The sequence below is a fragment of the Paramormyrops kingsleyae genome, chromosome 6, assembly GCF_048594095.1.
Source record: "Paramormyrops kingsleyae isolate MSU_618 chromosome 6, PKINGS_0.4, whole genome shotgun sequence".
Lineage (NCBI taxonomy): Eukaryota > Metazoa > Chordata > Actinopteri > Osteoglossiformes > Mormyridae > Paramormyrops > Paramormyrops kingsleyae.
Genome location: NC_132802.1, coordinates 26,239,891 through 26,266,776, shown reverse-complemented (window position 1 = coordinate 26,266,776; position 26,886 = coordinate 26,239,891). Strand labels below are relative to the sequence as shown.

At 41.0% G+C, this 26,886-nt stretch overlaps 1 protein-coding gene across 2 annotated transcripts in view; it reads right to left on the bottom strand.

Moving 5' to 3' along the window:
- Nucleotides 1-26,886, bottom strand: part of kcnk15 (potassium channel, subfamily K, member 15) — a 77,436-nt gene that overhangs the window by 8,132 nt on the left and 42,418 nt on the right. Inside the window, exon 5 of one of the 2 annotated variants that reach the window (XM_072713225.1) lies at nt 26,232-26,447. The exons of the other annotated variant lie outside the window; for it this stretch is intronic. The gene's annotated coding sequence lies outside the window, so the exon portion shown is untranslated. Of the gene's footprint in view, nt 1-26,231; nt 26,448-26,886 lie in introns of those variants that run through there. 2 annotated transcript variants of the gene reach the window in all.

Sequence of the window (26,886 nt, the reverse complement as noted above, 5' to 3'; positions counted from 1 at the left end):
CCCAGCCTGGATATATCAGGCCCAAAGTATTTCAGAATAACAGGTCATTCTCGGGGCTTCATCTCATCTGGGGCTTTCCAAGATGTAGCTCCTGATCCAAATAACTTCCAAATCCGATCTGTTAATTCCCAATTCCAGGTTCCTGGATCTTGATTGGATCCTGGAGTCTTTCTCTTTTCTGATCATTTCCTACTTCCTGTCTCCTGTACGTAGCCATCTGCCACACCTGAGTTTCCCCTGCACGTCTTACTTCCTGCAATATCTTCCTCCCATAGATTCTGGGATTGTTGAACACCTGGAAATTGGGTGGGCCTTGTGTTGACCTGACCTGACCTTGTGTTTTGTTAATACTTGAGTAACACATGATAAGTTGCAATAAGATCACTGACACAACAATTGGAATTTGTAAAGCATTACTAATGTCATAAGAGGTACACATGGTGGTATAAGAAGAACACATACTCTCAAATGCCCAAGTGAAAGCGTAAAGTTAATAATAAAGAGGAATAATAAAACGTAATGGAAAAAATTTAACTAAATGACAAATGACTTTTTTGTTTTACTGTACCTTTTGTTTTTTTTTATTACATGGTCAATAAAATACTTAATTTATTTTAAAAATCCCATTAGTAGGATCTATCCTGTACACAATCCTTGGCAACACAAGGTAATTTTTTTATTACGGCAACTATACTGTAATGCAGAATGCAAATATCCTTACAGTATACGAAATCCTATGAGGCATAAATAAAGCCTGTGTAACACTTTGATATTAGTGATAATGCAGTGTGAGAGGGGGCAGGGGGTGGGACTTGGAGGTGCGATATAGAGGGCCAGGGTTTGTCATGTGAATTCATTCTACCAGGCACTGGCTTTTGACTGAACATATAAATTAGTGTGTTATGTGCTTTTTTGCTCCAGTGAATTAGAAGAGATACCTGGACCCTGGTACAGTCACCTTCAGTTTCTCACCCATTGAAATGACCACTTATCTTTATGTCTCCTTTACCTGCTGTCTGAATCACATTCTTGGTCCATCCCTATAAACTATATATGTAAGAACAGGACTGCCATCCAATCCCCTGCAGGCTCTTCAGTCCCTATTCTTTCCTTGTGTCATGTGCATCTCTTACCACCCCAACTTGAGCATTTTGTACATACTGGTTCAAGACAAGGGCATACAGTACAATAGCTGGAAACTAATTATATCAGAGGATAAAAAATGAGAAGTGCCCAGGATTTGAAGCAAGACTTTTTAGCCATGTTATGGAAACGTATTTTCGAGGTTCATTAAAATCAAGAATAGATCAAATCAGCAGAATGATCTGGATGACCTCATTATATGCAGCTGTCTTTAACCTTAGAGCGATTCTCTTCATCCATTTTCATGGCTGTTGTGCACATTGTACTACAAAATGGGTTGCATTCCTAGTCATTTCTTTGAGCAAAATGTATTTGAATTTTCAAAATGGGACAGATCACAGGCGAAGATTCACAGTCTAACTTCAAAGTTAAACTGCTCAGGTCTTGAAAGATATAAAATGATTGCATTTGTCCTGCTTCATGTACCTTTCTATAGATAACAACACAAAGTTAGTCATACAGTACAATGCTCTAATGATATTAATGTGATATAGTATTCATTATGAACCTCTGTTTTTCATTATGCATATACTGCAGCTTGTTTGTTTGTGAATCTTACCTTGGCTAACCAGCATCAGAAACTAGTATAATAAAAATGTTGTGAGTGGCAATAAAAATGATGTATAGAGTTGGTGACAATTTAAAAAAGTGACGGATAACTGTAAGCAGGGCAGAACATGCCTGACATTCTTCTTCACCTTTCGGTGTGATTATCTTTGTGCATCCAGCCCACCGATTCGGCTATTTTAGGTTCCCTTACTTTTTGCCAGCTTTGGTGATTGCCCCATCCCTACACTAAACTCAGTCACCCCGGAAAAGAGCAAATCCCCAATAAACCTCTGGTTCGCTGCCAGGCCCTTGTGTCACAAGGTGTCACCGCTGTCCCTGTCAGACATGCTCATTAGCAACAACAGCAGGTGTTTCTTGCATTGCTACAGTAGCAGCAGCATGAGACTTCATGGTTGCCTATCAAGGTTCAAGCAAAGGGTAGAGCAGCTGTCCAGTAACTGCAAACTAGACAGATAGCACTATGGTATTGTTAAATTAATAATAATAATCATAAGATACTGTAGGCACTACTTGTTCCCCATTTCTTCTGCTTAGACTCTTGCCTTCATTCTACATTTAACTGAAGGCTAAAAGTAAAAGTACACTACTATACTACACTATACTATACTATACTATACTATGCTTAAGACATGCACTATATGGACAAAAGTATTGGGACACCTGACCATTACACCTACACAAACTTTTATAACACTCCATTCTAAATCCAAAGGCATCAATATGGAGTTGGTCCCCCATTTGCAGCTATAACAGCTGCCACTCTACTGGGAAAGCCTTCCAAAAGATCTTGGAGTGTGTCTGTGGGAATTCTTACCCATTCATCCAAAAGCACACTTGTGAGGTCAGCCACTGATGTTGGATGTGAAGGCCTGGCTCACAATCTCTGTTATAGCTCTTCCCAAAGGTTTTTGATGGGGTTGAGGTCAGGGCTCTGTGCAGGCCAGTCAAGTTCTTCCACACCAAAATCACCCATCCATGTCTTTACGGACCTTGCTTTGTGCACAAGGGCACAGTCATGCTGGAACAGAAAAGGGCCTTCCCCAAACTGCTCCCACAAAGTTGGAAGCATAGATATGCCCAAAATTTCTTGGTCTGCTGAAGCATTAAAAGTTTCCTTCACTGGAACTAAGGGACTTAGCCCAACCCCTGAAAAACAACCCCATACCATGATCCCTTCTCCACTAAACTTTACAGTTCGCATAATGCAGTCAGGCAGTTAAAGATCTCCTGGTATCCACCAAACCCAGACACATCCATCAGACCGCCAGACAGAGAAGCGTGATTTGTCACTCCACAGAACACATTTCCACTGCTCCAGTGCTTTGCACCGCTCCATCTGATGCTTGGCACTGCGCTTGGTGATGTGAGGCTTGCATGCAACTGGTTGGCCATAGAAGCCATTCCATGAAGTTCTTGGTGTGCAGTTTTTATAATGGGGTTAATGTCAGAGAAAGTTTGGAACTCTGCAACAGACCGTTGGAGACTTCTATGCACTATGCACCTCAGCACTCCACGACCCCACTCTGTTACTTTGTGGCTGAGATTCTGTTGTTCCTAAACGCCTCCACTGTTCAATAATACTATTTACAGTTCACCAGGGAATATCTAGCAGGGAAGAAATTTCACAAACTGACATTGCAAAGATGGCAATGACAATACTACACATTCACTGAGCTCTTCAGAATGACCCATTCTTTCACAAATGTTTGTGAACTGGACTGCATGGCTAGGTGCTTGATTTTATACACATCTGGCAATGGGTCTGAATGAAATACCTGAATTCAATTACTAAGAGGTGGGTCCCAGTACTTTTGTCTATATAATGTATAGCACTCTTCAAATCATCTACTTTCTGAAAGAGTCCCAAATGAAATATAGTTGACCCTTCTGCATTGCAACTTTCTCATCACGATTCTCATATATCAGGGGGTCAGAATGAGAATTTAAATGGGAGCTTTTTTTGAGAGTTTTGCGAAACCGCAGACAACACACAAAAAGCTAGTAACTCAGAAATGCATAACATATATGTGCAGTACTGATTTATGGCAACCTCTGACATGATATCTGGCGATTATCTCTTAGAGATCTTTGTATCGCTCTGCTCACTGAGGGGACCTAAACATTAACCGTGGTTTTTCTAGATCACTGGGGGCTTGGCCCCTAACCACCGCAATGTGGAACAGTCAACTGTAATTCATTAACAATGTGTATGAAACCTTAGCTGTTGATTCTGATAATGCGCTACTGTTCTTCCTCTTCTGTCTTTTCTTGATTTCTAAATGAGCTGCACTGATATGTTCAGATGTGTCTGAGGAGTTCAGAATTTCAGACTAAATGTATAATTTTTTCCTCATATATAAATGAGACACAGCGTTTTGATTATCAGTTCCACTTACATGGTGTCATATAATATTTATGAATGATTATAATTATAATCTCACAGTAAACCTGCAGTCTGCAGCATATTTGGAAAGCATCTCAAGATTTGATTTTATTTCTTTGATGGATAAAAATATTTGTTTCTGTTGCAGAATCTTAATGATTTCTTTCTCTGCACAAGAGTTTATTTTGTTTTCCTAAGAGGAAGACATAATTTATATATAGTAATTATTACAGTAATAACACATAATTGCAATATAGTCATACTGATTTTTCTCGTTGCTTAAATTTTTTAAAGTAATTTAATGCTGAGAATTACAGCTCTGGGCCAGAGAGGCAAAGATTACTGAAATAATGGATACCATTTCCATATCCTGTAAAAAACTATAAAAAGTTGTATAATTCATTTACTTCCGCTTGCCACAATTAATTCAGTGCCACATACTAGTCGCAAATTCATTTTGTCATTGATTCCACAAACTTTTAACATGCTTAGACAAACAAAAAGCAAACTTATTTAGTTCAGATTTATAAGCTGAGTTCCCTTTTTATAACTAGACCCATTAGGTGATTATTATATAAAAAATTAACAACAAGGAAACATAAAAATCATCTGTGATATATATAGTAATTTGATTAGATAAATATAGAAGACCGCACAGGTTTTCTATATACCTTTGCACGTTAATGTACAGCAGTCATCCAATTCTTTTCAATAATAAACTTATCATTTATATCAATGTGAAGAGGTGCAATAAACAGGAAACCATTCTTTTCTTATTTTTTGTCCACAAGTAGAAAAATGAACACATCATAAAACCAATTATCAGATAAGGAATAAGGTAACCACACCATTCACCCATGCTTTGGTAAGTCCTCATCGGTGTCTGTCTGTGTACGATTTACTGCTTTGATAAATATTATGGAATGATACAGTCATAACAGAAGCAGCTCATGTCCTGGCACTGTGTTCCTGTTGTTCATGACAACTCCTAGAGAAGTCCTCCGTCTTATTTTATCGTTAATCTCTTTCAAGTCTATCACCATTTTCCCGACTTCAATGTTGTCATATCGCACATTAGTGTATTAGAATTTCATCTGCATTTATTCCATTATCGCCTCTATCAATATTTTCAGTTTTTATTTTATGCCTCATTTAGCATAGTCATTGAGACAGAGAACTTTGTGCTGACATGTAATTAGAGAATGTAATAACTGCAAAACTGAACATAGAGTAGGACTTTTAGTACTTCTGCCTTCAAACCATGACCCGAGTAAAAAGATTACTGTTTGTTCCCTCTGTGATCACTGACTACTGCAGTAAACTGAGATCACCTGTAAATTTTAAGTAAATTCCCTCCTCTGAAATCCATGGGCTGCTCCTCTGTTACTTTTTGATCAATCTCATTAAAGCAGGCAGGTCAATGAATATTAACACTGAGAAAAATGTAACACTAAAGAACATCTGAGATCTGGTCAGACAGGACTTTAGTCAGCTGGGAATTAACAGTTCTGCTAACAACTGCAATAGAGTGTGATTTTTATTTCCATAATTTACAGCTAGCAATCTGCTGTCAATGGCAATTTAAAAACAATTACACAGCAAGCTATAATATATTCCCATGAACACTGATGAAAAGCTTGCAAATCTAGTTTTGTGCCTTTTGTGTTGTTCAGTCAATTATCTTAATGGTTCTCTTTATCTATCGCAAAGATGCAAGAATGGGTGATACTGGCCATGATGAGATCGAGGGTCAGGTGACCAGGGTGTTTGCATTCATGACCTGTTTTTCTGTTCCTTGAATTATTTCTCAATGTGTTGTGTCTTGTTTTGGTCACGGACCCCACCTGTATCTCACATGCTTTTCTTTGAACTCTCTTCCTGTGGTTGTGCTTTTCATTTGTTCTGTTTTGCCAAAACTGCACTTCTTGGGGTTTTTTTTTAAGTTTAAATTTGTATTTTTACATAAAAACCAACAAACAGGGAACTATGTCTCGATGACTAACCTCTGTGACATTGTTCTCCATTCCAAACAAAGGTTTTCTCACAAATTATTTACATTTAAGTTAGGTGAAACATCAAAATAATATGATATAATATGAAAATAGTTACCGTTTGAATTTAAAACAGCAAGTACTTAAGGGCCAATGACTGGATCATTATTACGTACAGCTCAGAAATGTTATGCAGCAATAAAGTGAAGTCAGCTGAGTATTGAATGGCCAGATTATCCCATCAATGGATTTTTTTCTTTCCTAAAGGCATGGACATATTCCTGAACGGTGCATGAGGAATCATTTTCACAGATGATTTGGCCACCACAGGGTCTTGACCTTAACCACATTGAAAGTCTTTGGTATGTGCTGAAGAGGACTCACCTATCATAAATACAACATCTCGATGAGAAATGGATGCAAATCTGGATGAAATAGAATGTTGAGATGTTGCATAAGGATGTGGAAACAATGCATTGACGAATGTGCACCATGATCAAAGGTAAAAGTGGCCCACGAAATATTACAGTGTTTGACTTTTTTTTGTCTAGGCAGTGTATATCACAATAGTAAAATAAGGTTTATACCTCACATCCCTTAGGTACGCCACATTCAGGCATAAGAAACTTCAGTAATAACTGCAATTTCATTTTTTTCTTGTAATTTATACTAAATTGCAAGCATTTTCAGGCAAAAGAAAAATAAATCAAAGTTACTTAGCTCAGTCAAACCCCGGCTGTTATTTTTAATTTCAGCATATCTAAAGTTTCACTGTAGCACGTCATCTTATTAAACTGAAATGGACATGAAAGCCAAATAATGTACATGGGGGAAGAAATTTTTTCAGAAGGACAAACAAATAACACTGGAATAAACATCACCAAATTTCTACTTTCCAGTTGAAGGTAAGAGGCTGAAGGCTTTGACTGGGTCAGTCACACCCGAGTCGCTCTGATGTGGCTTTGAGACGATGCTTCAGACCCTTATCCTGCTGGAGGAGGGATTTCAGTTCACATTTAGACCTTCAGTAAACAGGAGCAGGCCATCCTCTCGCATGAACGTTACCTTGTACCTTGTTCCTTGAAGCCTATCAGCTTCTCCAACCCCCCGTTTAAGAGAACTGTCTCTACAGCAGGGGCGTCAGAGGGGCCTGGATACCATGACAGATTCAGGGGGCCCAGCACTTGGTGGAGGCCCCACAACACCCCCTGCTCAGCAAAACCAACTGAGCGATTGGAAGCGCCGACCTTCGCAGGGGGCCCAAGGTGACATTTTCTCAGAGGCCCCAGGATGTCTGGCTGCTCCCCTGCTCTGCAGCATGATGAATCAATGTGGTGTCTGGCTGCAGCAGTGGCGGTGGCAGTGTGCCAAAGATAATCATTGCATTTGCATTAAAAAGCCGGCGTTTGGTCTTACCTGAGACCAAACTGTGCGCTTTACTGCAGACTTCAGTCTGACTCCCGCCTGATCCGGGCTTTTTCATGGCTGCGCCCTTGCTAATTGGATGACTTATCGCTGAGCTTTAATGACCCCTGATTTTGAAATCTCTTTGGTCTCCATTGTTGAGTCTTTGCCGGGAATTCGCTAGCTGTATATAGACTTTCACGAAGCCACTTGTTCTTATAGTGAAAAGATGAGAAACTTTGCTTGTTGCACTGAGGACAAGTAATTGTCTGGCTTATTAAGGATAATTTTGTAAATCTATATTAATTTAGGCTTTTCATGGGTTTGAATATAGTACTTTGATCATGAAGTTTTCATTTTCCTTTTATGTTTCTTAATTTCAACTATTTTTTACTTTGAATATTTGCAGCAGGTTGTGTATAACAAATATTATGGTCTACTTCAAAGTGTTATTGCAACAAAAATTGCAGAGGTCTGAATACTTTTCCTTGTCAGCTCATGTTACATCTGATATCTGGGTACTTTAAGACTGAATACTGCAGTACAGACATTCGCAAATTCAGCGAAGTGGGAAGTTCACCAACTTCACTGGTATTGTTAATATAGTCGTCCCTCGTTTATCGCGGTTAATCCGTTCCAGACTCTATCGCGTTAAATGAATTTCCGCGAAATAGGATTCTTTATTTCTTTATTATTCGGCTGCACCTGGCGTTGAAGGATTTGCGGGGGTGCTGGAATACATAGGCCTACAGTCCATACGTACAGTAATTTTAATTTTAATTGTAATACAGAGGTGTATAATTGACTCAGACAACCGAGCGTGCGCTGTATCATTTTCATTGTCTATCAACTTTTTAATGAATAAATGTATTTGAAAAAACCATGATAGAGTGAAGCTGCGAAAGTCGAAGCGCGAAATGGCCAGGGACGACTGTATATCATTAATTATTGTCACTTGTTAGTCGCTGGATAATTATGCCTCAAAATGTGCAAGACTTTCTGAAGATGCAAAACGTGAAATAACAGAAAAAAGATCTATCCATCTTCCAATCCATCTTCCATCTTAAGCAAAGTCAAAGGGGCATCAAACTCTTCCCAGGGTTTGCATGGCACGAGGCAGAGGTTCACCCTAAATGGAGCAGCAGTCCCTCTGAGGGCCTGCTACAGGTACTCAGGCACTCCACATATGCAGAGCAAAGGCAGGCCTGGAAGCCCCAACCTCGACTTTGCAAAGCAGAAGGGAATAATACTACTACTACTAATACTACTACTACTACTACTAATAATAATAATAATAATAATAATAATAATAATGATAACAAGAAGAAAAAGAAGAGGCATAATAAGGCTTAACCACACTTGATCTGAAGTATAATAATTAATAAGATCTTTCTAACTATAGGTCAACATAACTGCAGAATAGATTATTATAAGAATAATACTTTCTGAAGTTTATTCCTCTTTTCCATCTCTTGGGTTGTTTCCCCACCCTCTTTATCTTACCTTATTGTTGACATTCTTTCCTGTTGTCCCATGTTTGTAAGGCTTTAACTGTTTCATAGCACCTAAACGCATCCATTTGTTCAGTGGTTTGGCTCCATTGTTACCAGATTGATGGTGGTTTTGAACACAGCGGTTTGGGGATCCTGCCATTTCCTAGGTATCATATCAATCATCTGAGGCGCAGCAATTCCACAAGCTACAAATTTCAAGTTACAAGGCACTGTTAGAAAACCACATTGATCAAAAGAGTGGGATTGGACAAGCAGCTATGGATAATGGATGGATGAATGGATTAAGTGTGTGATTTATGGACCAAAACAAATAAATGCTGTTTACATTAAAAATGTAATTAAAAAAAACAGTAATTAATTGGTTGCAATATTTGTGCTTCTGGTTTGTCATATACATATTTTATTGCACATTTACTTAATACATCAGGTAATAAATAATTTAAATACTTCATTATCTATTGTCTTTAATGTCTTTAATCTATTGTCTGAAGCAGTGTGGGTTGGCCTCATAAAACATTGTGTTTTGATTTTTAGACACACTGTTCTTATCCAATGTCCTCTGTCATTGTTTATGTACTCGGCCACTTTCTCATCCTAACACATCATTTTTACCAGAGACATAATGATGAGGAGATTGGATCGAAGTGCAAAGCAGGGTGTCCTAATGATCCAATCCACAATCTACATCCAGAAAACAGAGGTCAAGACCAGGCACGCCGACAGTGTAAGCTGGAATCCAAACACAATTGATTAACAAGAACTGATTGGAAAGCAGGCAGGCAAAAGAACCAGAATCGGCAAACATAAACAGATCTGTGATCAGGCAGTAAAGGACTCCAGACAAGACTCTGTGATGGCAACAAACACACAATAAACTCACAAAAGTTCAAAGGGAGGAAAAGGTTATATACTGGGCTGATGTCACTGGATTCCCCCCAACCTCAACAAGCAGCACATAATGCCCACAACTGTCTCCTTGGGAGCGAACCTTGGGGTCATGGACTTCGGGCACGTTGTGAATTTCATTTGTGAAGGAAAGATCCAGAACATCTCTCACCAGCACCCAGAACCCCTCCCAGCCCTACTTGACCTTTCTTTCAGCTAAACTCCAGCAAAGCCCAGGCTGATGAAGTGGGTTCCTCATCAATGTCGAGTGATGGAGGAGGCTTAATGTGTGCTGGAAGGAAGATGCATAGGACTGTAGTGGACAGATCACATTAGGGAGAGGTGAAAGGCGATGGGCAGTTGATGCTGAGATGGCAGTTGCAACCAGTAGGTTAGGTTGATGTGTTGGAGGATCTTGAAAGGGAAGATGCACCTTAGGCGGACTTTCTGTGACGGGAAGCAAAATTTGACGTCCCCAGTACACAGCAAAACATGTTGACCTGGGTGTACTAGGGAGTTAGCTGACATCTGCAATCTGCACCTTTCTTTTGGATGCTTACGGCTTGCTGTAGTTAGATGCTGGATGTTTCTCACATCTCTTCATTCCTCCTGAACCAGCCATCTACTGCACAGAGATCCATTGGCTCTACCTTATAAGGAAAGTTGAGGCAGGTGGCCTGCAAAGTACTGGAAGTAGGAACAGAGTTATGTACTCGTGAGAATTGAGTGCACTCGGCCCAGGCCAAATACATACTTTGGAAACATGAACAGAAATATGAGCATTTATGAAATTTCTGCAGCCCCGGAGTTAATTAACTGGCATCGAGGTGGGACAGGGCCATTGAGATAAGACAGCCCCCACTCTGAAAGCATTCACTTTTACTACAACAGGGAGTTCTGGATTGGATTGTATAAGGACAGGGTCCAAAGTAAACAGGGGTTTCACCTGAGAGAAGCCTTTCAGTGCCGGGTTGACCAGGTCAGTGTTCTGTATGAGGGGTTCCCAACTTTTGGTCCCTGGACCAGCATCAGCCCATGGCCAGTATTCCACCAGGCCCTGGAACACTGGGGGTTTTGTGGAGGGTTTGATTATTTTTCCAAAAATAAATGTAGATCAGTCCACGAACATCAAAAGACTTAGAACCTCTCTTCTAGGGGATTTCCTAATCAGTGATGTGAGAGGTTCAGCCACATTACTAAATTCCCATATGAGCCTCTGGGGCTAGAATGTAACCCAGGGAAGGGATCGTCTCCGCATGGAACTCACATTTTTCAGCCTTTATGTACAGCCCATTGTCCCCCCGAGACATTGGAGCACCTGTCTGATGTGGTCTCGAGGTTCTGCCAAATACATGGAGTAGATCAAAATGTCATCTATGTACAGGGGTGTAGGAACCAGAGGGGCATGTACTGGACCCCCAATATTTCATTTGGATTCATTCATCTTCCCAATAAGTAGACCTTTGTATATAAATTTTTAAATTCTTTACCTCTCACCCCCCCAATATTAAAATCTCTCCTATACCATTGTCTATGTACATTATTCAGGTTGTTCAATCATATTTCACAAACTGGAAGACAGAGGGGGCGTTAGAGAGTTCATAATATTACCAAACATTCACAGTGCCCTCTAGTGGTGATAAAAGCCACTCGTTCATAAAAGGTGAAATTCACTCCTGAGATGCGACTTCATGAATATGGTAGCAGCTCAGAGCTCTTCTATAGATCAAGAAAAATGGGTAACGCTACTTTGCTATGGCATCATTGAGGGTTCAACAGTCAAGGCAGAGGTAGAAGCCCCTAACCTTCTTTTCTGCAAAGAAAGTTTTGGAAACTGCAGACAAAGAGGTGGATTACACAAGGTCTGGGGGCTTCATCAATACACTGTTCAGGAGCCTGAGATCCAGGAGGAGACAATGGGCACATTTAAGCTTTGAGGAAGCAATGCACCAGGGAGCCGTACAATGGAGCAGTCCTGGGTAGGCGTGCAGCAAGCGATGCCACCTTTGTTTCACAGAATACCTCTTGGAACTCGATTCTGGGGTCGATATTTAGGGCTTTCCACAAAGGTAGCACAGCATGGTAAGATTAAGCACTGGGATCAGCAGAGGTGGCTCCACAGTTTGCTTTTTCCGGGATATAGACGGGCCATGCTGGCATAGCCATGCACGTCCAAGAATGAGGGAATGAGTGTGTGAGGACAGCGCAAGCAGCTGCACTGCTCAGTGAATCACGCCTACCAGCACAAGCAGAATTCGATGGACAATTTTCCCAATTCCCACAGGCCGGAAAGTAATTTTAAAGGAGGGGTTGATGCGTTGGGAGCAAATACCTAACCGTTCAGAAGTACGAGCGCTCATTAAATTTCCGGCAGCTCCTGAGGTGAGTTGTGTAACGCATCTAGCGTTGAGGTGACAAAGGGCAGCTGAAGGGCATGTATCTTGGACCACTGGGGTGCGGGCAGAGCCACTGTGCGATATCTGCCCTGCATGCCAGTCTCGACTTTAACTAGAAGCACAAAGAGATATATGCCGGCTGCAGAAACAGTATATATCACTTTTATACAAAGGAAATTTTAATGCTGTGCTTGACTGGGCAAAAAATGGAGTATATTAGCTGTTAATAAGTATATAGCCTGTAGGCTTATTATCTGTTATACTTTATGGTTAAACAGCCAACAAACTGGAAAAGTAGTTTTATCTAATTAAAAATACATTCCTAGACTAGCCCCTTGGCAGATTCATTATTATTTAAACAGTCTGGCCTTGAGAGAACATCGTCTTTTAAAAGATACATATCATATTCTAAGGAGGTTAATGATGCACAACAGAGATGCAAATTTTACAACTGGGGTATTCAATGTCTTTTGTGTTACATATACAAAAATGTGTGTGTGTGTGTGTGTGTGTGACACGCGTATATATATATATATATCGGCCAGTATATTGCAGAACTTAGCATTTAAATATTTCCCTTTATATACTATATTACCAAAAGTATTGGGACACCCCTCCAAATCATTGAATTTAGGTGTTCCAATCACTTCCATAGCAATAGGTATATAACATCAAGCACCTAGGCATGCAGACTGCTTCTACAAATATTTGCAAAGGAATGGGTCACTCTCAGGAGCTCAGTGAATTTAAACGTGGTACTATGATAGGATGCCACCTGTGCAGTCCATTCCTGAAATTTCATCACTACTAAAAATTCCACGGTCGACTGTTAGTGGTATTAATACAAAGTGTAAGCTATTGGGAACAACAGCAACTCAGCCACGAAGTGGGAGGCCATGTAAAATCACAGAGCGGGGACAACGCATGCTGAGGCACAGTGTGCAGAAGCCCCCAACTGTCTGCAGAGTCAATAGCTACAGACCTCCAAACTTCATGTGGCCTTCAGATTAGCTCAAGAACAGTGAGTAGAGAACTTCATGGAATGGGTTTCCATGGCCGAGCAGCTGCATCCAAGCCTTACGTCACCAAGTGCAATGCAAAGTGTCACATGCAGTGGTGTAAAGCACACTGCCACTGGACTTTACAGCAGTGGAGACGTGTTCTCTGCAGTGACGAATCAGGCTGCTCTGTCTGGCAATCTGATGGATGAGTCTGAGTTTAGCAGTTGCCAGGAGAACTATACTTTCCTGACTGCATTGTGCCAAGTGTAAAGTTTGGTGGAGGGGGGATTATGGTGTGGGGGTGTTTTTCATGGGCTGGGCTTGGCCCCTTAGTTACAGTGAAGTGAACTCTTAATGCTGCAGCATTTGAAGCCATTTTGGACAATTTCATGATCCCAGCTTTGTGGGAACAGTTTGGGGATGGCCCCTTCCTGTTCCAACATGACTGTGCACCAGTGCACAAAGCAAGGTCCATAAGGACATGGATGAGCGAGTCTGGTGTGGAGGAACTTGACGGGCCTGCACAGATCCCTGACCTCAACCCGATAGAATATCTTTGGGATGAATTAGAGGGGAGACTGTGAGCCAGGCCTTCGCGTCCAACATCAGTGCCTGACCTCACAAATGCTCTCCTGGATGAATGGTCAAAAATTCCCATAAACACACTCCTAAACCTTGTGGACAGCCTTCCCAGAAGAGTTGAAGCTGTTATAGCTGCAAAGGGTGAGTCAAGTCCATATTAAAGCCTGTGTATTAATAATGGGATGGCATTAGTTTTGGCAATATAGTGTATATCAAATTATACAAACATGGTATTTCAAGCAATACTAGTGACCACTCACTTTCTACGTCTTTGCATTCCATTCTGTTCCCAGTACTTCAACCTTGTGAATAAAAATAATTCACTGATGTTAGATTATTGAATTGTGGGTGTTAGTTCATTCTTTCAGTTAATTTGGCCAGATTGTGGTGTATGTGGCTATGCTTCAATTTAACTGGAAATTTCTCTGTTTAACTGAAAGATTACAACAGAGTGGGGAGCAGCATAAATGGTCGAAACATGTAGACCTAGAAAGTAATCTGATGCCTCATTCCATCCATCTGACCATCCATCCATCCTATAATCTATCCCATGAAGTATAAGGCATAAGGCAGGGGAACGTTTTAGAGGGAATGCCAGTCCATCGCAGGGCAGACTCATGCATACACTCACAAATATGTGTACACACAGAAAGGCACTGGGACTCAAACTCTCAACCCTAGATGCATGTGATCCAACAGTACCAACCACTAAGCAATTATACCCCCTAGTGGTGGAAGATGTTCTCTTCTATTCAAAGTCCATGCTTCCGTTATTTCACTATATGTAGGAATTTTACAGAACAATGTCTAGTACATTACAGAGTACACCAAAGTTCCCCTAAGAGAACAATGAGAGCAATGGAAACACTACATATATTTTAGTTGTTATGGAAACACAAAGCTATGATGTAAGAAGTGTGGTGGAACAGTAAACACTAAGCACACATGTATCGATTTGGGGCTTCAGTTATCTCTAAAACCATGACATCTCTAAAGCAGCAGTTGTCCCTGCTGGGGCACCATGATAATGTGGTCTCCGATATCAGGAGTATCTCTACAGGCTGAGCTTGAGATCAGGCCTCAGCTTCACAATAAACATAAATCTGGACAGACGTCCCAGAGCACAGAGCTTCTTCAAGCTGTTCCCCAAGAAGACTGAGGAGTGCTTGCTGAACGAGGAAGGCTGTCCTCAGCCTGGCCTTCAAGCCTCCCTGCCACGCACACAGCCGGTAATTAGACCAATGGGAGCTCATTTGGAGCTGTTTGTAAAAATGAACAGCATCTTTCAAATTCTGTGTTGTGAAAAGACGGAGGTATCACATGGACGACAAATTCCTTTGTGTTGCTACATAAGCATAGTCTGCTGGGGGGAAGAAGGTCATTCCCTTTTTTCTGAAGGCTCAATTATTGTTGACAAGTAGAATATTATCAGTAAAATCACGCACAAAGCTGCTTCTTCATTTAGTGGTGCGTATCCAAGGCTCATCGTTCCCTGCAGCATGCCTGGAACCTATAGTAGCCGCGATCTCATTCGAGCCCGTTTGAGAATACCCACAATGCACGACGGCTACCCACGATGCACGACGGCTACCTGCGATGCACGACGGCTACCCGCGATGCACGACGGCTACCCGCGATGCACGACGGCTACCCGCGATGCACGACGGCTACCCACAATGCACAACGGCTACCCGCGATGCACGACAGCTACCCAAGATGCACGCCTGCTTGTGTCACGGTATCTTTTTTTTCTGACTTACTTGGCTTTTCTCCAAATTAAGTGGGGCTGGGTTGCAGCTCAGACATTTTCAAACTGAATATGCTTATTTGTGAATTCTGTAAATTGTCGTGTTTATACTTTCGTCGCAGAAAAAAATATATAAATGTGTCATAGATACTAAAAATACAAGCGTGGTCCTCCGACTTCTAAGTGACAGATGTAAGATGATTTATCACCGTTCTTCATCAAAATGTGCTGAATTTAAATACATACATCTGTCAGCTTTACCCATTCCCTCAGGTCCACTGTAGGCCTGTAATCTCCACTGACCATATCTAGGTGTTAAGCCTAGCATACAACAGAACATTTCCCTTGAATTCAAAAAGTATACATGCCCTTGAGAGAAATCAAGGAGCTATTTTATGAAAAGAAATATACTTCTTGTTGGCTCCCGGTACATTTGATGCAATCTATGTCCTTTTAGAATTTAACATCTAAAACGTTTCAATCCCCTTCGTATAAATGCCCCCACAAGAACCCGAAGGTACACCTTTGCTGTTCAGCACATGCATACACACACACACATACATGAACACATGCCCTGCTGAAATTATTATTAGCAAAATCTTTGACCTGTGTAATTAAGTTTTCACATGCTTACCCTCTTCAAAAATACACAGAAGACATCCATTAAAATCTATTTGTATTCTATTCTGCATTATTCCTTCACAAAAACCTTGCAATAAAATGCTGCAGCAAATTTTATTAATGATATTTGAATACCGATGCACATTTTGTAATATTAAAATTAATGAGAACATTGCTGCGTTGGTTTCCCTGCAGTAAACATGAAAGTAATCCAGATAAAATAAATCCAGCGTACCTGTAAAAAGCTCCATACTGAAATTGAAAAGCATGAAATTAATATTTACATTTAGGGAGAAAATGACAGAATGCAGGGAAATGCCCAGCAACACAGAAGAATGGTTTCCAGGGGAAGATGGAAAATGTGCTAATGCAAGAGCAGCCATCGGTGTGGAATACCCACTACGGAGCAGACGGAAAAGGAATGATTTCACATCAAATGTATTGACCTTAATTGGAAAGCCAAACACCACCAGCCATTAAACATGTGAAAAAATATGAATATTTGAAAGAATTGGAAGAATCGAGAATCGACTTATTGCCCAGATTATGGGACAACTGGGATACTGATCGGTGGTCAGTAGGTCAAAAATTGTACAGTGGGATGCAGTCGGTCATTAATTTTTACTTCAAGTTCTTTGGTAATCAGCAAACAATTATTATGTCCACCTTTCAGATATATTCTTCCCTTCTCCTTCATTTGGCATCCATTCCAAATTTTATTCCTCCTGTGTTGTCCTATGCTGCCTGGGATGGGCTGCAGACCTACCCTCAATCCTACCCAGAATAAGCAGTTGGAAGACGGATGGATGGCTGAATAGATGTTCTCCTCCATTTTGTCTGCTACTCAAAGAAAACAGAAATTCTTTACTAAAAGTCTGTGCCTCAATCTGACAGCTACAATAAAGCTGTAAACTTCTAAGAAAATCAAGACCAGTAAGAAAAAGATTTTAAGTTGTTTGAGTGAAAAAAAAAGGAATGTGTTTTTTGAAAGTGCTTTATCTACATCACAAAGCGTTATCTTCCCATGTTAGACGTTAGAAGTGAGGACATAAAAGCGCAAATTAATTATGAAGCACGTCAATGAAGCTTTACTTCTAATTATGAAAATTTCAGGCTCGGAAAAGTCCGATTGCCCAATTTGGTGTGAGGTTAATGGGGTCTCGTAATGGGCCTTTTTCTGCTCAAAGTGGCAGCTTTCATTAAATAATGCTTAGTACACAACAATCAGCTTCTGCTTAATGAAAACGAAACAGGAAACCATGCCCAACTGTGATTGGTGGAGGGCTTTGAGCTGGGCTAATTTGTCAGGTACACCTACTCCTCCAAGTGATAGTTATAAAAGGAAATGGTAGCTCACCGCTTATGTGCTCATTATATAAACAAAAATATGTTAGTGATCTCTATTCATCTATTCAATGAATTATGTACCTTATACATTATAAAATAAGGTTATCCCCATGGCTAGCCCTTATTTTAGCATTATGATGAATCTGAGTGACTCCTCTTGACATTGCTAAACCTTATTTAGGTTAAGCAATTAGGTTACTACAACCCCGTAACACACTGTGGCATTATAACAGAAATTTCATTATAATTTTATATTTTTATGCCATTATTATTTTATTAACATTGTTTGTTATGTGTATATTTCAATATTAATTTGGCAATGCTTACCTTGCCAGGGGGTGGGGGGGTTTAACTAAAAATATCAATAATATATTGGTTACGCGGAATATATAAAAACCGATCATCACCAAGAAAAGGGGTTTTTACACAAAATTGTGGACAGGAGTAGTTATGTAGAAACATATTTCCATTCTAGCAACATCTCTTACTACTTAGCAAGCAAGCAGGCAGCAGAAGGGTGTGCATCACGGTCGCAAATCTTAGTAAATCCAAGCAGCATTAGGCGCCACCAGCAGGTATTGTGATCAGAGGAAGGAAAGTTCAGTGCAGGGGAGCAAGAATGACTGCAGCTTTGCTCAGTCACGCAAATGTCAGCAGTTAAGTTTCTTTTTGAAAACAGTGTGCAGTGCAGTGTGCAGTGCTGCAACAGGGAGCCTTGCTGCGTGAAGCGTCCCCGAATGGGAGCGTTATCCAAACAAGCAGTACATATAAATGCTGACACTTTTAGAGAATAAAAAATTCAAAGGGTTTTCAAACAATTATCAAACAAATCAAAGATAATTACAAAGGGAATTGTAATGATCCTTAATTATAGTTACAGGGTAATTGTATTATAATAATTATTATGTAATTACAGTGAATCATTATGAAGCCAAATCTACAAAGGGTTCAGCTGGAATAGAAAATGGTCTCCAGGACCATTGGGGGCTGTGAAATGTATTTACAGGAGCTTCTGTCCAAAGCCGGCATGCTTATCATGAAAAATGGCACAGGCGAAATTACCCAGAAGCCGCCTCTGGTTCTGCTGTGTCATCTTGTCCTTGCTGCTTCCCACACGACTCCACACATATGGTACAAAGCCTATTTCCAAGGAGCTACGGTAGTACTGCCGAGTGCTATTTACAGCTAAGGAAGAAAAGATTTTTTTTTTTTTTTTACTTTTTTATGTTTATATATTTTATGGTGCAAAAAGCAATGATACGTCATAAAAGGAGTAAAGGAGATCTCTACCAAACCACTAAATAATTGACTTTTAGTAGAACTATAGGCAATTTATTGGCCATGCATGGAAAACATTTTTTTTTACCTTCAAAGATTTGAATGCCTTATTATTTATTGACATCTGTAACCACCTTAAATGCAAATTATATTCTGCTACCCTGTTGTGAATCACTGAGTGTTTTTTTTCTCCATCTCCTTGAACACACCGCAGCATTGTTTCATTATTTTTCCCACGTTTCAAAAAAGATCCCAATGTGTTGCATTTAAATGACAGCCAGTAAAAATGGTTTGCTGTACTTCATTCTCCTCAGCAGCATATACATAACCTCACCACAAAATTAGAAAATGTCAAAGGAGGCAGCGAAGGAGAAAGTGTGGCATGCTTTGCACTGGGATACAAATCATTAGGAGCCTGGAGCAGGCAGTGCAGGAACCAGCTGCCAGAGAAGGTGTACAAACAAGGGCGTTCTGCTTTTTAAGCTTCATGAGTTTCAACAAATGTTCCCATAAATACCAACATAATTGCTAGAAAAATGACTACAAACAATTTACAAGAATGGGTCCTTTTCTGAGTTATATCTTTGCTACAAACTTCAGCAAAGGCAAATTGTCACCAGACAATGGGTATTGAGAGGCAAAGTTTGAACCTACGGTTGACCTCACGATGCACTTGACGGTTTTGTGTTTGTCTCTGGTTTGCCATTTTAATGATGCCAGCAGAGGATCTTATTTGAGTTTCCAATAATTGGATTTCTCTACACTTTTTTAAAGGAATGCTTTAATCCATCTTCGTCATAGCAGACCCAGTCATAGCAAGTGAACGGAAGCTGAGACAGTTTAGCAATCTTAAGTTCTATAATGACATTCCCTTCATTTCTTGACATTAATAAAACTGTCAAACCAACCACGAAACCAGGATATTTTGATTTCAGAAATATGCAATATAAGTAACTGCTTTATATGGCTCTTCCAAAATGAGAGGTTTTACCATTTAAATTACATTTACTTGATTTGGCAGATGCTTTTGTTCAAAGTGGCATACAAGTAGCCAGATGCTGTTTTTCAAGGTAAAATTATCTTCAAGTTCATATAGGGACTTTACAGATAATGTGTCATGTCAGATACAAAGATGAGCAAGAACCACGGGACTACAGGAAAAATTTTCAAGTTCCTTCAAGAGTATGATCTGCTTGATCTTGTCCAGTCAACAAAGTCTTATACATTCCAACCGATCTGGAATGCCTAAATTAATTTGCAATAATAAAACTCACCCAGACAGTGAACACCTTTGTTGGCACAGAATAGAATCTCTGCACTGTGAGATTGCACCATCCTACCCATGGAAGCATAATGTAGCCAGGCAGAGTTATATAGTATGTCTACCTTTCAGAGGCACTTCCAAGGCATTTATGCTTAAATCTGTACCCCAGTTCTGCTCACTAATAGGAGCTGGACTGTAAAATAGCCCTGTAGAAGGTAGGAGAGAAGCCTTTCCTGTTTTTGGCACTTTTCTTTGCTACAGGCCTCTTCGGGAATAACAAGAAGGAGACGGTCTTCTGCAAAGAACATATTCAATCCACATGCAAGTGCTGTTCCCTGTTTTCTGGATATTGTTCACTGTACAATATGAAACTCAATCATTTCTTTTGAACCAAAAATGCAGCCAGAGACAGAAATATTACGAAGAACAAAATAGTGTCACTGGCAAGTGATTGGCAACCCAGATGGTGTGTTTAATTTTTTCAATGCCAAAAAAATCCCAAAGCAAGTGTCTTACCACATGCAAACTTTGTCTTCGTTATGTCTCTCTTCAACGATGTCTTATCTCATGCAAATCAAACCAGCTAGTGTAGGGCCCAGAGCTGAATACTATCACTTTGCATTTTATTTACAGGCAGTTTTCAAATTCTCCTATTTTTGTCCAATTTAGTCCTTTCTGAATGTCATAAATTCTTAGCTGTCTGAAACACTTCTCCATATGAGCCCAAAAGTATCAAAAGTCTCTCCTGCCGGCTGCAGAAGTAAGAAATACAGAGACGTGTGAAGAGAAACACCAGCGCCAGTCCGGAGGTGCCGGAAATCAGCATCTCACAGGCAGTCAGCATCTCACAGGCATTCAGCATCTCACAGGCAGTCAGCATCTCACAGGCATTCAGCATCTCACAGGCATTCAGCATCTCACAGGCAGTCAGCATCTCACAGGCATTCAGCATCTCACAGGCATTCAGCATCTCACAGGCAGTCAGCATCTCACAGGCAGTCAGCATCTCACAGGCAGTCAACATCTCACAGGCATTCAGCATCTCAAAGGCAGTCAGCATCTCACAGGCAGTCAGCATCTCACAGGCATTCAGCATCTCACAGGCATTCAGCATCTCACAGGCATTCAGCATCTCACAGGCAGTCAGCATCTCACAGGCATTCAGCATCTCACAGGCATTCAGCATCTCACAGGCAGTCAGCATCTCACAGGCATTCAGCATCTCACAGGCAGTCAGCATCTCACAGGCATTCAGCATCTCAAAGGCAGTCAGCATCTCACAGGCAGTCAGCATCTCACAGGCAGTCAGCATCTCACAGGCATTCAGCATCTCACAGGCATTCAGCATCTCACAGGCAGTCAGCATCTCACAGGCAGTCAGCATCTCACAGGCATTTAGCATCTCACAGGCATTCAGCATCTCACAGGCAGTCAGCATCTCACAGGCATTCAGCATCTCACAGGCATTCAGCATCTCACAGGCAGTCAGCATCTCACAGGCATTCAGCATCTCACAGGCAGTCAGCATCTCACAGACAGTCAGCATCTCACAGGCATTCAGCATCTCACAGGCAGTCAGCATCTCACAGGCAGTCAGCATCTCACAGGCATTCAGCATCTCACAGGCAGTCAGCATCTCACAGGCAGTCAGCATCTCACAGGCAGTCAGCATCTCACAGGCATTCAGCATCTCACAGGCATTCAGCATCTCACAGGCAGTCAGCATCTCACAGGCATTCAGCATCTCACAGGCATTCAGCATCTCACAGGCATTCAGCATCTCACAGGCAGTCAGCATCTCACAGGCATTCAGCATCTCACAGGCAGTGAGCATCTCACAGGCAGTGAGCATCTCACAGGCAGTGAGCATCTCACAGGCATTCAGCATCTCACAGGCATTCAGCACATCCCCAAGAGGCACTATAGCCATGGTTCAGTGAAACACCATGACTGGGTGAAGCCCTCCCCCTTCACAGTGAAACAAACTCAAATTATGTGACTGACAGCCACGTTCCACAGAAAGCAGAGCTCAAAACTGCCGACCCGACCTCTTGCACACTAGTTTACACACACGGTTGAAAACTTGCTCACAGCCCTGGCCTCTTGGGTAATAAAGGAGGCAAAATGGGTTGGATCCAAAAGTTAAAAATGTAATCCAATCTTCATGTTACATTCAATTTAAATTTTGAGCTGAATCCAGACTTCTGATTGTTATTGGTTTTCCCAAGCTCACAAAACACAATAAACCACTCTGTTTTAGTTCTTACTCATGATGTGTTATTGCAGAATAGTCTAAAAATCGCTATCATTTGTTCACTGACAAGCACAGTTACCTCTGGAAGCACAGCAAAAAAAAAACACTACCTTCTTGATAAATTTAAAGGCATTGCATATTTAAACGGACAAAACTTCAAATATTTATGCAGAGTTATAATTTCATTGTTTATGTTTAATATGCCATGCATGGAGGTTGTCAGATCTGTATGTAATTCATATAGTCCACATGGGAACTCATTTAGCTTTGCTTGTTTAGCACTAACCCTGCATCCAGCACAAATTTCACACTGGAAAGTGGCTGCACTGCACTGCACTGGATCCCGCAGCCCCTTCGCCACCCCCCACTCTTACGGATATCTTAATATACACTGATCAACTATGACATTAAAACCACCAGCCTACCACCAGCCTAATATCATGTAAGTTCTCATCATGCTGCCAAAGCAGCTCTGACCCGTCGATGCATGGACTCCACAAGTCCTTTGAAGGTCTCCTGTGGTATCTGACACCAAGGTGTTAGCAGCAGATGCTATAAGTCCTGTTCGTTGCGAGGTGGAGCCTCCATGGATCAGACTTGTTTGTCCAGAAAATCCCACAGGTGCTCGATCAGATTAAGATCTGGGGAATTTGGAGGCCAAGTCAACACCATGAACTCTTTTTCATGTTCCTAAAGCCATTGCAGAACAATTTTTGCAGTGTGGCAGAGTGCATTATCCTGCTGAAGGAGGCCACTGCCATCAGGGAATACCTTTGCCATGAAGGGTGCCCTTGGTCTGCAACAATGTTTAGGTAGACGGGTCAAGTGTGAATGCCAGGACCTAAGGTTTCCCAGCAGAACACTGCCCAGAGCATCACACTGCCTCCACCAGCCTGCCCTCTTCCCATAGTGCATCCAGGAGCCATCTCTTCCCCAGGTAAATGACACACCTGCACCCAGCTGTCCACATGATGTATCACAAAATGTCACTCATCAGATCAGGTCTCCATAGTCCAGTTCTGATGCTCACGTGCCCATCGTAGGTGCTTTTGGCGGTGGACAGGGGTCAGCATGGGCACTCTGACTGGTCTGTGGCTCCACAGCCCCATGTTCAGCAAGCAGAAATGCACTGTGTTCTGACACCTTTCTATCATAACCAGCATGAACTTTTTCAGCAGTTTGTGCTACAGTAGCTCTCCTGTGGGATCGGACCAGCACATCAATAAGTCTTGGGTACCCATGACCCCGTCGCCAGTTCACCAGTTGGCCTTCCTTTTTCACTTTTGTTAGGCACTGATCACTGCATTCCAGGAACACCCGACAAGATCTTCTGTCTTGGAGATGTTCTGACCCAGTCGTCTATCCATCACAATTTGACCCTTGTCAAAGTTGCTCAGACCCTTATGCTTGCCCATTTTTCCCACTTCCAACACATCAGTTTCAAGAACTGACTGTTCAGTTGCCTAATATATATTGACACCCTTGACAAGTGCCATTCCAATTACATAATCAATGTTATTTATTTGGTTTTAATGTTATGGCTTCACAGTGAATGCAAAGTGTCCCAGCATGCCCTGCGCGGAATTGTAAACAGCCCTTGTTGTATTCTTGTTGCTAATGTTAATGTTAATGGTTGCATTTCCCTATTGTCACGCATGTGTTTGCCCGTGTCTTGTGTGTACCCAGTCCGATCCTTGCATGTATCTAGCTTGTGTAAATCTCCCACCATGTGCATCTTGCAGTTCGGCGTCTGACAACCTTGTGATTCCCATCTGTGTATTTGGTTCGGTGCTCGTTGGGTTCCTTGAGGTAGACCTTTTAAGGACTGCGAATAAAGAGCGTGTTTTTCTCAGCAAGCGAGTCTCCATGTCTCTCTCTGCTCCCACGATGCCTCAGTCCGCCCGGCGCCACAATATTTTCCTTCCTCACCCACCACAACCGATATAACTTAACTATGTGTCTGGCAGATTGCAAATTATACAGAATATATTTCAGAGCATGGTCCTAATTTGCATAGGAAACAGTAGTTTAGTTTTTTATGAGAGCATTATCAGCTGGATGTATTTCAGTTATATATCCATCCATCATTCCATACATTCACCCATCCATCCATTTTCTGTAATGGCTAATTCTATCCAGGGTTGTGTGGGGTACAGGGCCTATCCTGGAGTCTGCCAGTGCAATCAGAGAACAACCCAGGCTGGTGCACCAATGCAATTATATATTTATATATATTTTAGCTAGAGTTTTAAATCCTTCTTTAAAAGTGATTTGAAGTCCCCAGATCCTTGTGCCAAATCTAATCCCACATGTACCCACATCCCCCATCTGGACACACACCCAAAGCCAATGTGAGCTCCACAGTGCAACACAAACAGAACAAATCATCAACCTTATGTGACCCAGAAAAAGAAGTAGCAGAAAGCAGACACACAGAGAAACACAGAGGCACCAAAAAAGGAAAGAATTACAAAAGTCTCTCTATAGGGTATTAACTCACCATACACCAGTATTCCTTCATGAGAAATTCCATGATTTGGTGTTTTTTTTTTATGATGATGATGATGATGATGATTTGATGGTGGTGGTGATGATGGTGGTGGATAAACTCTCCGAAGCACTGCGCCATAATTTCACTTTGCAATTACTGGGACTCCCCTGGAATGCAGGTTGAATCATATTTCAGTTCCTTCACATATTTTTTCCCAAAAGTCACAGACGAAAACACATTATTTAAACTCAGATGCATGGACTGCACTGTCACCATGTCAAAGCTGTGTTCACAGAGCTTGTGGATCCCTTTATGAAAGTGTAATTGTAATGATTTCACAGATTATATTTCAGGACATTATCCTGGTTCAAGCAAAATCACTTGTTTTTCCTATTATCTTTTTTTTTTTTAACTATTGTGGTAAAATGCAATATGAGTACAATATATCAGACAAGATACTGTGCTTCGTTATTAGTAAATAAATTTGCATGTGAACGTAGCAATACAGAATAGGCAATATAGTTTTATAGTACTTAATGCAATAACTTTATTTTCGATGCATAAATAAATATTTGATTACAGTTTAATTGACATCAAAAGTTTTTTTAAGATATCACTTTGCTTCTTAACAATGAATAAATAGTTCCCATAAATAAAATGTTTCTTAGTAACATGTTTTTCCCATTTAGCTTGGTGTATTTATTTACTTTCATAAAGCATCATATTTGTTTGTCTGTGGCGTTTGGCATCCTGCTGTCTATGATAATTTGGAATCAAGAAAATATAATAATATCAGCGACAGGCAAGCACATTTCTTACTCTGATACTTTAAAATTAAACAAGAAAAATGTATTTTAAAGTAGGTTAGTTTGGACTCTGAACCTCAACTTTCCTCACCTCACTTTACTTAAACTATTCTAAAGTGCATCTTTTTTTTCCAGGGATGCTGAAGAAGGTTGAAATCAGAGGAATGTAACATTCGCTATTCAATCTGTCCTACCTGGGGACATTCCACATTTCTGGGCCATTTCTAAGAGGTTTTTTAAATTACCCATTTGAGTGATAAGTCCCGTTACTGGTGTCCCTGCTGCCAGCAGGGAACATTCCCATTAACAGGGAGGCGCAAAGGCGTGGTGTGATGTCGCAGTTTCAGCACAGCAGCTGGACACATAGTAAACTGGGCAGATGATATTATAATGCAGGTAGAAGCAGCCTTAGAGTCTAGGGTTACTGCGGTGCTGAATTAAGACGAGGGATGGAGGGAGGAAAACGACAAAATCCTCTGAAGTCTCTGATCTACATTCTGAATTAAATCGAAAACATGCTCTTGAAGCCCAGGGGACTGATATGACCTGTCAGCTTAAGGCATGGGGAGTGTGGTGGCACGTCTTCACCCATGACACAGAGAGAGGTAACCCTTTCAGCTCACTTCAACAGGCTGTTTTCTTTGATTTTCACAAGAGAAGCAGGAACTGGGCCTACTCACTCTTGGTCCGGTTGCCCCGTACCATGTCTGAGCTCATTTCCTCTGCTGGTGTGTGCTCACATCGCACTTAATGATCCGGACCTGAGCAAGCTTTCGTCATCACCGTGCGAGAAAACATAGGAAGAAAAGTAGTATCAGACAGCAGATTGGAATTCATGATTAATGTCCTAATTTTGTGGCTTATTTTGAGTCATTTTGGGGTATAGTGACACACATATATTTTTCTAGTATTCAACACAGTAATTTCTATTTATTCATGCTGCAAGTTTAAGAAGACAGTCTGTGCGTTAATAGATACTCATGTCAGATCAAATTTCCATCAAACACTGCACCTCTGCCGTAGACCAAAGTGATCCTTTGCCACCATGTTTGTGAAATGTTTGTCGCTACCCAATCTGTACACACCATTTTTTCTCACAACACAGTTTTGCAAAAAAATAAAATAAAATTACACTGTGTGTAAAGCCTACCCAATCTGTTCCTTCTGGGTCTGGTTCATGTATGGTGCACATGTGGGCATACGTGTGTC